Raw genomic sequence first — 9,696 nt, 5'->3', positions numbered from 1 at the left:
TCCCTGTATATAGCCTCCACATTGACTCTGTAACAGTACTCCCTGTATATAGCCTCCACATTGACTCTGTACCAGTACTCCCTGTATATAGCCTCCACATTGACTCTGTAACAGTACTCCCTGTATATAGCCTCCACATTGACTCTGTAACAGTACTCCCTGTATAAAGTCTCCACATTGACTCTGTAACAGTACTCCCTGTATATAGCCTCCACATTGACTCTGTAACAGTACTCCCTGTATATAGCCTCCACATTGACTCTGTAACAGTACCCCCTGTATATAGCCTCCACATTGACTCTGTACCAGTACCCCCTGTATATAGCCTCCACATTGACTCTGTACCAGTACCCCCTGTATATAGCCTCCACATTGACTCTGTAACAGTACTCCCTGTATATAGCCTCCACATTGACTCTGTAACAGTACTCCCTGTATATAGCCTCCACATTGACTCTGTAACAGTACTCCCTGTATATAGCCTCCACATTGACTCTGTAACAGTACTCCCTGTATAAAGCCTCCACATTGACTCTGTAACAGTACTCCCTGTATATAGCCTCCACATTGACTCTGTACCAGTACCCCCTGTATAAAGCCTCCACATTGACTCTGTACCAGTACTCCCTGTATATAGCCTCCACATTGACTCTGTACCAGTACCCCCTGTATATAGCCTCCACATTGACTCTGTACCAGTACTCCCTGTATATAGCCTCCACATTGACTCTGTACCAGTACCCCCTGTATATAGCCTCCACATTGACTCTGTACCAGTACCCCCTGTATATAGCCTCCACATTGACTCTGTACCAGTACTCCCTGTATATAGCCTCCACATTGACTCTGTACCAGTACTCCCTGTATATAGCCTCCACATTGACTCTGTACCAGTACTCCCTGTATATAGCCTCCACATTGACTCTGTAACAGTACTCCCTGTATATAGCCTCCACATTGACTCTGTAACAGTACTCCCTGTATATAGCCTCCACATTGACTCTGTAACAGTACTCCCTGTATATAGCCTCCACATTGACTCTGTAACAGTACACCCTGTATATAGCCTCCACATTGACTCTGTACCGGTACTCCCTGTATATAGCCTCCACATTGACTCTGTAACAGTACTCCCTGTATATAGCCTCCACATTGACTCTGTAACAGTACTCCCTGTATATAGCCTCCACATTGACTCTGTACCAGTACACCCTGTATATAGCCTCCACATTGACTCTGTACCAGTACTCCCTGTATATAGCCTCCACATTGACTCTGTAACAGTACTCCCTGTATATAGCCTCCACATTGACTCTGTAACAGTACTCCCTGTATAAAGCCTCCACATTGACTCTGTAACAGTACTCCCTGTATATAGCCTCCACATTGACTCTGTAACAGTACTCCCTGTATATAGCCTCCACATTGACTCTGTACCAGTACTCCCTGTATATAGCCTCCACATTGACTCTGTACCAGTACTCCCTGTATATAGCCTCCACATTGACTCTGTAACAGTACTCCCTGTATATAGCCTCCACATTGACTCTGTAACAGTACTCCCTGTATATAGCCTCCACATTGACTCTGTAACGGTACCCCCTGTATATAGCCTCCACATTGACTCTGTAACGGTACCCCCCTGTATATAGCCTCCACATTGACTCTGTACCAGTACTCCCTGTATATAGCCTCCACATTGACTCTGTACCAGTACTCCCTGTATATAGCCTCCACATTGACTCTGTACCAGTACACCCTGTATATAGCCTCCACATTGACTCTGTAACAGTACTCCCTGTATATAGCCTCCACATTGACTCTGTACCAGTACTCCCTGTATATAGCCTCCACATTGACTCTGTAACAGTACTCCCTGTATATAGCCTCCACATTGACTCTGTACCAGTACCCCCCCTGTATATAGCCTCCACATTGACTCTGTACCAGTACCCCCTGTATATAGCCTCCACATTGACTCTGTACCAGTACTCCCTGTATATAGCCTCCACATTGACTCTGTACCAGTACTCCCTGTATATAGTCTCCACATTGACTCTATACCGGTACTCCCTGTATATAGCCTCCACATTGACTCTGTAACAGTACCCCCTGTATATAGTCTCCACATTGACTCTATACCGATACTCCCTGTATATAGCCTCCACATTGACTCTGTAACAGTACTCCCTGTATATAGTCTCCACATTGACTCTATACCGATACTCCCTGTATATAGCCTCCACATTGACTCTGTAACAGTACTCCCTGTATAAAGCCTCCACATTGACTCTGTAACAGTACTCCCTGTATATAGCCTCCACATTGACTCTGTACCAGTACCCCCTGTATATAGCCTCCACATTGACTCTGTACCAGTACTCCCTGTATATAGCCTCCACATTGACTCTGTACCAGTACCCCCTGTATATAGCCTCCACATTGACTCTGTACCAGTACTCCCTGTATATAGCCTCCACATTGACTCTGTAACGGTACCCCCCTGTATATAGCCTCCACATTGACTCTGTACCAGTACTCCCTGTATATAGCCTCCACATTGACTCTGTACCAGTACTCCCTGTATAAAGCCTCCACATTGACTCTGTAACAGTACTCCCTGTATATAGCCTCCACATTGACTCTGTACCAGTACTCCCTGTATATAGCCTCCACATTGACTCTGTACCAGTACCCCCCTGTATATAGCCTCCACATTGACTCTGTAACAGTACTCCCTGTATATAGCCTCCACATTGACTCTGTACCAGTACTCCCTGTATATAGCCTCCACATTGACTCTGTAACAGTACTCCCTGTATATAGCCTCCACATTGACTCTGTAACAGTACTCCCTGTATATAGCCTCCACATTGACTCTGTAACAGTACTCCCTGTATATAGCCTCCACATTGACTCTGTACCGGTACCCCCTGTATATAGCCTCCACATTGACTCTGTAACAGTACTCCCTGTATATAGCCTCCACATTGACTCTGTACCAGTACTCCCTGTATATAGCCTCCACATTGACTCTGTAACAGTACTCCCTGTATATAGCCTCCACATTGACTCTGTACCAGTACTCCCTGTATATAGCCTCCACATTGACTCTGTAACAGTACTCCCTGTATATAGCCTCCACATTGACTCTGTAACAGTACCCCCTGTATATAGCCTCCACATTGACTCTGTAACAGTACCCTCTGTATATAGCCTCCACATTGACTCTGTACCAGTACTCCCTGTATATAGCCTCCACATTGACTCTGTAACAGTACTCCCTGTATATAGCCTCCACATTGACTCTGTAACAGTACTCCCTGTATATAGCCTCCACATTGACTCTGTAACAGTACTCCCTGTATAAAGCCTCCACATTGACTCTGTACCAGTACTCCCTGTATATAGCCTCCACATTGACTCTGTAACAGTACTCCCTGTATAAAGCCTCGCTATTGTTATTTTACTGCTGCTGTTAAATTATTTGTTACTTTTATTTTCTATTTTTTACTTAATATTTTTTCCCCTTCTTAAAGCATTAGATTTGATTTGAAACAGGAAGCCTGTTTTGGAATATTTTTATTCTGTACAGGCTTCCTTCTTTTCACTCTGTCATTGAGGTTAATATTGTGGAGTAACTACAATGTAGTTGATCCATCCTTTTTCTCCTATCACAGCCATTAAACTGCGTACCTGTTTTAAAATCAACATCGGTCTCATTGTAAAATCCTTCTACTCTGCAACCAATACACGCAGTCAGTCAGGAAAGCTAAGGCCAGCTTCTTCAGGCAGAAGTTTGCATCCTGTAGCTCCAACTCCAAAAAGTTCTGGGACACTGTGAAGTCCATGGAGAACAAGAGCACCTCCTCCCAGCTGCCCACTGCACTGAGGCTAGGTAACACGGTCACCACTGATAAATCCATGATTATCGAAAACTTCAATAAGCATTTCTCAACGGCTGGCCATGCCTTCCGCCTGGCTACTTCAACCTCGGCCAACAGCTCCGCCCCCCCCGCAGCTCCTCGCCCAAGCCTCTCCAGGTTCTCCTTTACCCAAATCCAGATAGCAGATGTTCTGAAAGAGCTGCAAAACCTGGACCCGTACAAATCAGCTGGGCTTGACAATCTGGACCCTCTATTTCTGAAGCTATCTGCCACCATTGTCGCAACCCCTATTACCAGCCTGTTCAACCTCTCTTTCATCTCGTCTGAGATCCCCAAGGATTGGAAAGCTGCCGCAGTCATCCCCCTCTTCAAAGGGGGAGACACCCTGGACCCAAACTGTTACAGACCTATATCCATCCTGCCCTGCCTATCTAAGGTCTTCGAAAGCCAAGTCAACAAACAGGTCACTGACCATCTCGAATCCCACCGTACCTTCTCCGCTGTGCAATCTGGTTTCCGAGCCGGTCATGGGTGCACCTCAGCCACACTCAAGGTACTAAACGACATCATAACCGCCATCGATAAAAGACAGTACCGTGCAGCCGTCTTCATCGACCTTGCCAAGGCTTTCGACTCTGTCAATCACCATATTCTTATCGGCAGACTCAGTAGCCTCGGTTTTTCGGATGACTGCCTTGCCTGGTTCACCAATTACTTTGCAGACAGAGTTCAGTGTGTCAAATCGGAGGGCATGCTGTCCGGTCCTCTGGCAGTCTCTATGGGGGTGCCACAGGGTTCAATTCTCGGGCCGACTCTTTTCTCTGTGTATATCAATGATGTTGCTCTTGCTGCGGGCGATTCCCTGATCCACCTCTACGCAGACGACACCATTCTATATACTTTCGGCCCGTCTTTGGACACTGTGCTATCTAACCTCCAAACAAGCTTCAATGCCATACAACACTCCTTCCGTGGCCTCCAACTGCTCTTAAACGCTAGTAAAACCAAATGCATGCTTTTCAACCGGTCGCTGCCTGCACCTGCATGCCCGACTAGCATCACCACCCTGGATGGTTCCGACCTAGAATATGTGGACGTCTATAAGTACCTAGGTGTCTGGCTAGACTGCAAACTCTCCTTCCAGACTCATATCAAACATCTCCAATCGAAAATCAAATCAAGAGTCGGCTTTCTATTCCGCAACAAAGCCTCCTTCACTCAAGCCGCCAAGCTTACCCTAGTAAAACTGACTATCCTACCGATCCTCGACTTCGGCGATGTCATCTACAAAATGGCTTCCAACACTCTACTCAGCAAACTGGATGTAGTCTATCACAGTGCCATCCGTTTTGTCACTAAAGCACCTTATACCACCCACCACTGCGACTTGTATGCTCTAGTCGGCTGGCCCTCGCTACATATTCGTCGCCAGACCCACTGGCTCCAGGTCATCTACAAGTCTATGCTAGGTAAAGCTCCGCCTTATCTCAGCTCACTGGTCACGATGGCAACACCCATCCGTAGCACGCGCTCCAGCAGGTGTATCTCACTGATCATCCCTAAAGCCAACACCTCATTTGGCCGCCTTTCGTTCCAGTACTCTGCTGCCTGTGACTGGAACGAATTGCAAAAATCGCTGAAGTTGGAGACTTTTATCTCCCTCACCAACTTCAAACATCAGCTATCTGAGCAGCTAACCGATCGCTGCAGCTGTACATAGTCTATTGGTAAATAGCCCACCCTTTTCACCTACCTCATCCCCATACTGTTTTTATTTATTTACTTTTCTGCTCTTCTGCACACCAATATCTCTACCTGTACATGACCATCTGATCTTTTATCACTCCAGTGTTAATCTGCAAAATTGTAATTATTTGCCTACCTCCTCATGCCTTTTGCACACATTGTATATAGACCCCCCCTTTGTTTTCTACTGTGTTATTGACTTGTTAATTGTTTACTCCATGTGTAACTCTTTGTTGTATCCTCACACTGCTATGCTTTATCTTGGCCAGGTCGCAGTTGCAAATGAGAACTTGTTCTCAACTAGCCTACCTGGTTAAATAAAGGTGAAATAAATCAATTAAAAAAACACACACACAACTGAGTTAAACTGAGTTAAATAAATAAATTATTTCACTTTTATTTAACCAGGGAGGCTAGTTGAGAACAAGTTCCCTTTATTTAACCAGGTAGGCTAGTTGAGAACAAGTTCCCTTTATTTAACCAGGGAGGCTAGTTGAGAACAAGTTCCCTTTATTTAACCAGGGAGGCTAGTTGAGAACAAGTTCCCTTTATTTAACCAGGGAGGCTAGTTGAGAACAAGTTCTCATTTGTAACTGCGACCTGGCCAAGATAAATGTGCCAAATACAACAGGTATACAACCTTATCGTGAAATGTGAAATGCTTACTGATGTTTACTGATGTTTACTGATGCTTACTGATGCTTACTGATGCTTACTGATGCTTACTGATGTTTACTGATGCTTACTGATGCTTACTGATGCTTACTGATGCTTACTGATGTTTACTGATGCTTACTGATGTTTACTGATGCTTACTGATGCTTACTGATGCTTACTGATGCTTACTGATGCTTACTGATGTTTACTGATGTTTACTGATGTTTACTGATGCTTACTGATGCTTACTGATGCTTACTGATGCTTACTGATGCTTACTGATGTTTACTGATGCTTACTGATGCTTACTGATGCTTACTGATGCTTACTGATGTTTACTGATGTTTACTGATGCTTACTGATGCTTACTGATGCTTACTGATGCTTACTTACAAGCTCTTAACCAACAATGCAGTTCAAAAAATAGAGTTAAGAAAATATTTACAAAAAAAAAAAGTTCTAAAGTAACACAATAAAATAACAATAATGAGGCATTATACATGGGGTACCCGAACAGAGTGAATGTGCGGGGGTACAGGTTAGTAATGAGGCATTATACATGGGGTACCCGTACAGAGTGAATGTGCGGGGGTACAGGTTAGTAATGAGGCATTATACATGGGGTACCCGTACAGAGTGAATGTGCGGGGGTACAGGTTAGTAATGAGGCATTATACATGGGGTACCCGTACAGAGTGAATGTGCGGGGGTACAGGTTAGTAATGAGGCATTATACATGGGGTACCCGTACAGAGTGAATGTGCGGGGGTACAGGTTATTAATGAGGCATTATACATGGGGTACCCGTACAGAGTGAATGTGCGGGGGTACAGGTTAGTAATGAGGCATTATACATGGGGTACCCGTACAGAGTGAATGTGCGGGGGTACAGGTTAGTAATGAGGCATTATACATGGGGTACCCGTACAGAGTGAATGTGCGGGGGTACAGGTTATTAATGAGGCATTATACATGGGGTACCCGTACAGAGTGAATGTGCGGGGGTACAGGTTATTAATGAGGCATTATACATGGGGTACCCGTACAGAGTGAATGTGCGGGGGTACAGGTTAGTAATGAGGCATTATACATGGGGTACCCGTACAGAGTGAATGTGCGGGGGTACAGGTTAGTAATGAGGCATTATACATGGGGTACCCGTACAGAGTGAATGTGCGGGGGTACAGGTTAGTAATGAGGCATTATACATGGGGTACCCGTACAGAGTGAATGTGCGGGGGTACAGGTTAGTAATGAGGCATTATACATGGGGTACCCGTACAGAGTGAATGTGCGGGGGTACAGGTTATTAATGAGGCATTATACATGGGGTACCCGTACAGAGTGAATGTGCGGGGGTACAGGTTATTAATGAGGCATTATACATGGGGTACCCGTACAGAGTGAATGTGCGGGGGTACAGGTTAGTAATGAGGCATTATACATGGGGTACCCGTACAGAGTGAATGTGCGGGGGTACAGGTTAGTAATGAGGCATTATACATGGGGTACCCGTACAGAGTGAATGTGCGGGGGTACAGGTTAGTAATGAGGCATTATACATGGGGTACCCGTACAGAGTGAATGTGCGGGGGTACAGGTTAGTAATGAGGCATTATACATGGGGTACCCGTACAGAGTGAATGTGCGGGGGTACAGGTTATTAATGAGGCATTATACATGGGGTACCCGTACAGAGTGAATGTGCGGGGGTACAGGTTATTAATGAGGCATTATACATGGGGTACCCGTACAGAGTGAATGTGCGGGGGTACAGGTTAGTAATGAGGCATTATACATGGGGTACCCGTACAGAGTGAATGTGCGGGGGTACAGGTTAGTAATGAGGCATTATACATGGGGTACCCGTACAGAGTGAATGTGCGGGGGTACAGGTTAGTAATGAGGCATTATACATGGGGTACCCGTACAGAGTGAATGTGCGGGGGTACAGGTTAGTAATGAGGCATTATACATGGGGTACCCGTACAGAGTGAATGTGCGGGGGTACAGGTTAGTAATGAGGCATTATACATGGGGTACCCGTACAGAGTGAATGTGCGGGGGTACAGGTTAGTAATGAGGCATTATACATGGGGTACCCGTACAGAGTGAATGTGCGGGGGTACAGGTTAGTAATGAGGCATTATACATGGGGTACCCGTACAGAGTGAATGTGCGGGGGTACAGGTTAGTAATGAGGCATTATACATGGGGTACCCGTACAGAGTGAATGTGCGGGGGTACAGGTTATTCGAGGTCATTTGTACATGTAGGTAGGGGTGAAGTGAATATGCATAGATGGTAAACAGCGAGTAGCAGCAGTGTAAAAACAAGGGGGGGGGGGGGTCATTTTATTAATTGTTCAGCAGTCTTATGGCTTGGGGGTAGAAGCTGTTAAGGAGCCTCTTGGTCCTAGACTTGGCGCTCCGGGTACTGCTTGATGTGCGGTAGTCTATGACTTGGGTAACCGGAGTCTTTGACAATTTTTTGGGGCCTTCCTCTGACACCAGCTAGTATATACAGTACCAGTCAAAAGTTTGGACACACCTACTCATTCATGGGATTTTCTTTATTTTTACTATTTTCTACATTGTAGAATAATAGTGAAGACAACAAAATTATAAAATAAGACTAAGAATAATTTTAGATTCTTCAAAGTAGCCACCCTTTGCCTTGATGACAGCTTTGCACACTCTTGGCATTCTCTCAACCAGCTTCATGAGGTAGTCACTCAAAAATCATGTTAACCACTATTATTGAACACAGAGTGAGTCCATGCAATTTCGACCCCATCTCTTGCCAGCAGCATACCACCCTGCAGTCTTGCTTCTTGAAGCTAAGCAGGGTTGGTCCTGGTCAGTCCCTGGATGGGAGACCAGATGCTGCTGGATGTGGTGTAGGAGGGCCAGTAGGAGGCACTCTTTCCTCTGGTCTAAAAAAAATATATCCCAATTCCCCTGGGAAGTGATTGCCCTGTGTAGGGTGCTGTCTTTTGGTTGGGATGTTAAACGGGGTGTCCTGACTCTCTGTGGTCACTATAGATCCCATGGCACTTATTGTATGAGTAGGGGTGTTAACCCCGGTGTCCTGGCTAAATTCACAATCTGACCATCATGGTCACCTAATTATCCCCGGCTCATTTATCCCTGTAACTATTCCCCAGGTTGTTGCTGCACATTATGCAATTTGTTAAGCACATCTTTACTCCTGAACTTATTTAGGCTTGCCAAAAGGGGTTGAATACTTATTGACTCAAGACATTTCAGCTTAAAAAAATGTGGGATACAAATATTATAATTACAAACCAAATTCCACTTTGCCGTTATGCCGTTATGCCGTTATGCCGTTATGTCGTTATGCCGTTATGCCGTTATGCCGTTATGCCGTTATGCCGTTATGCCGT

Source organism: Oncorhynchus kisutch, linkage group LG10 (assembly GCF_002021735.2).
Source record: "Oncorhynchus kisutch isolate 150728-3 linkage group LG10, Okis_V2, whole genome shotgun sequence".
Classification (NCBI taxonomy): Eukaryota; Metazoa; Chordata; class Actinopteri; order Salmoniformes; family Salmonidae; genus Oncorhynchus; species Oncorhynchus kisutch.
Note: the sequence above shows the minus strand (reverse complement) of the source record.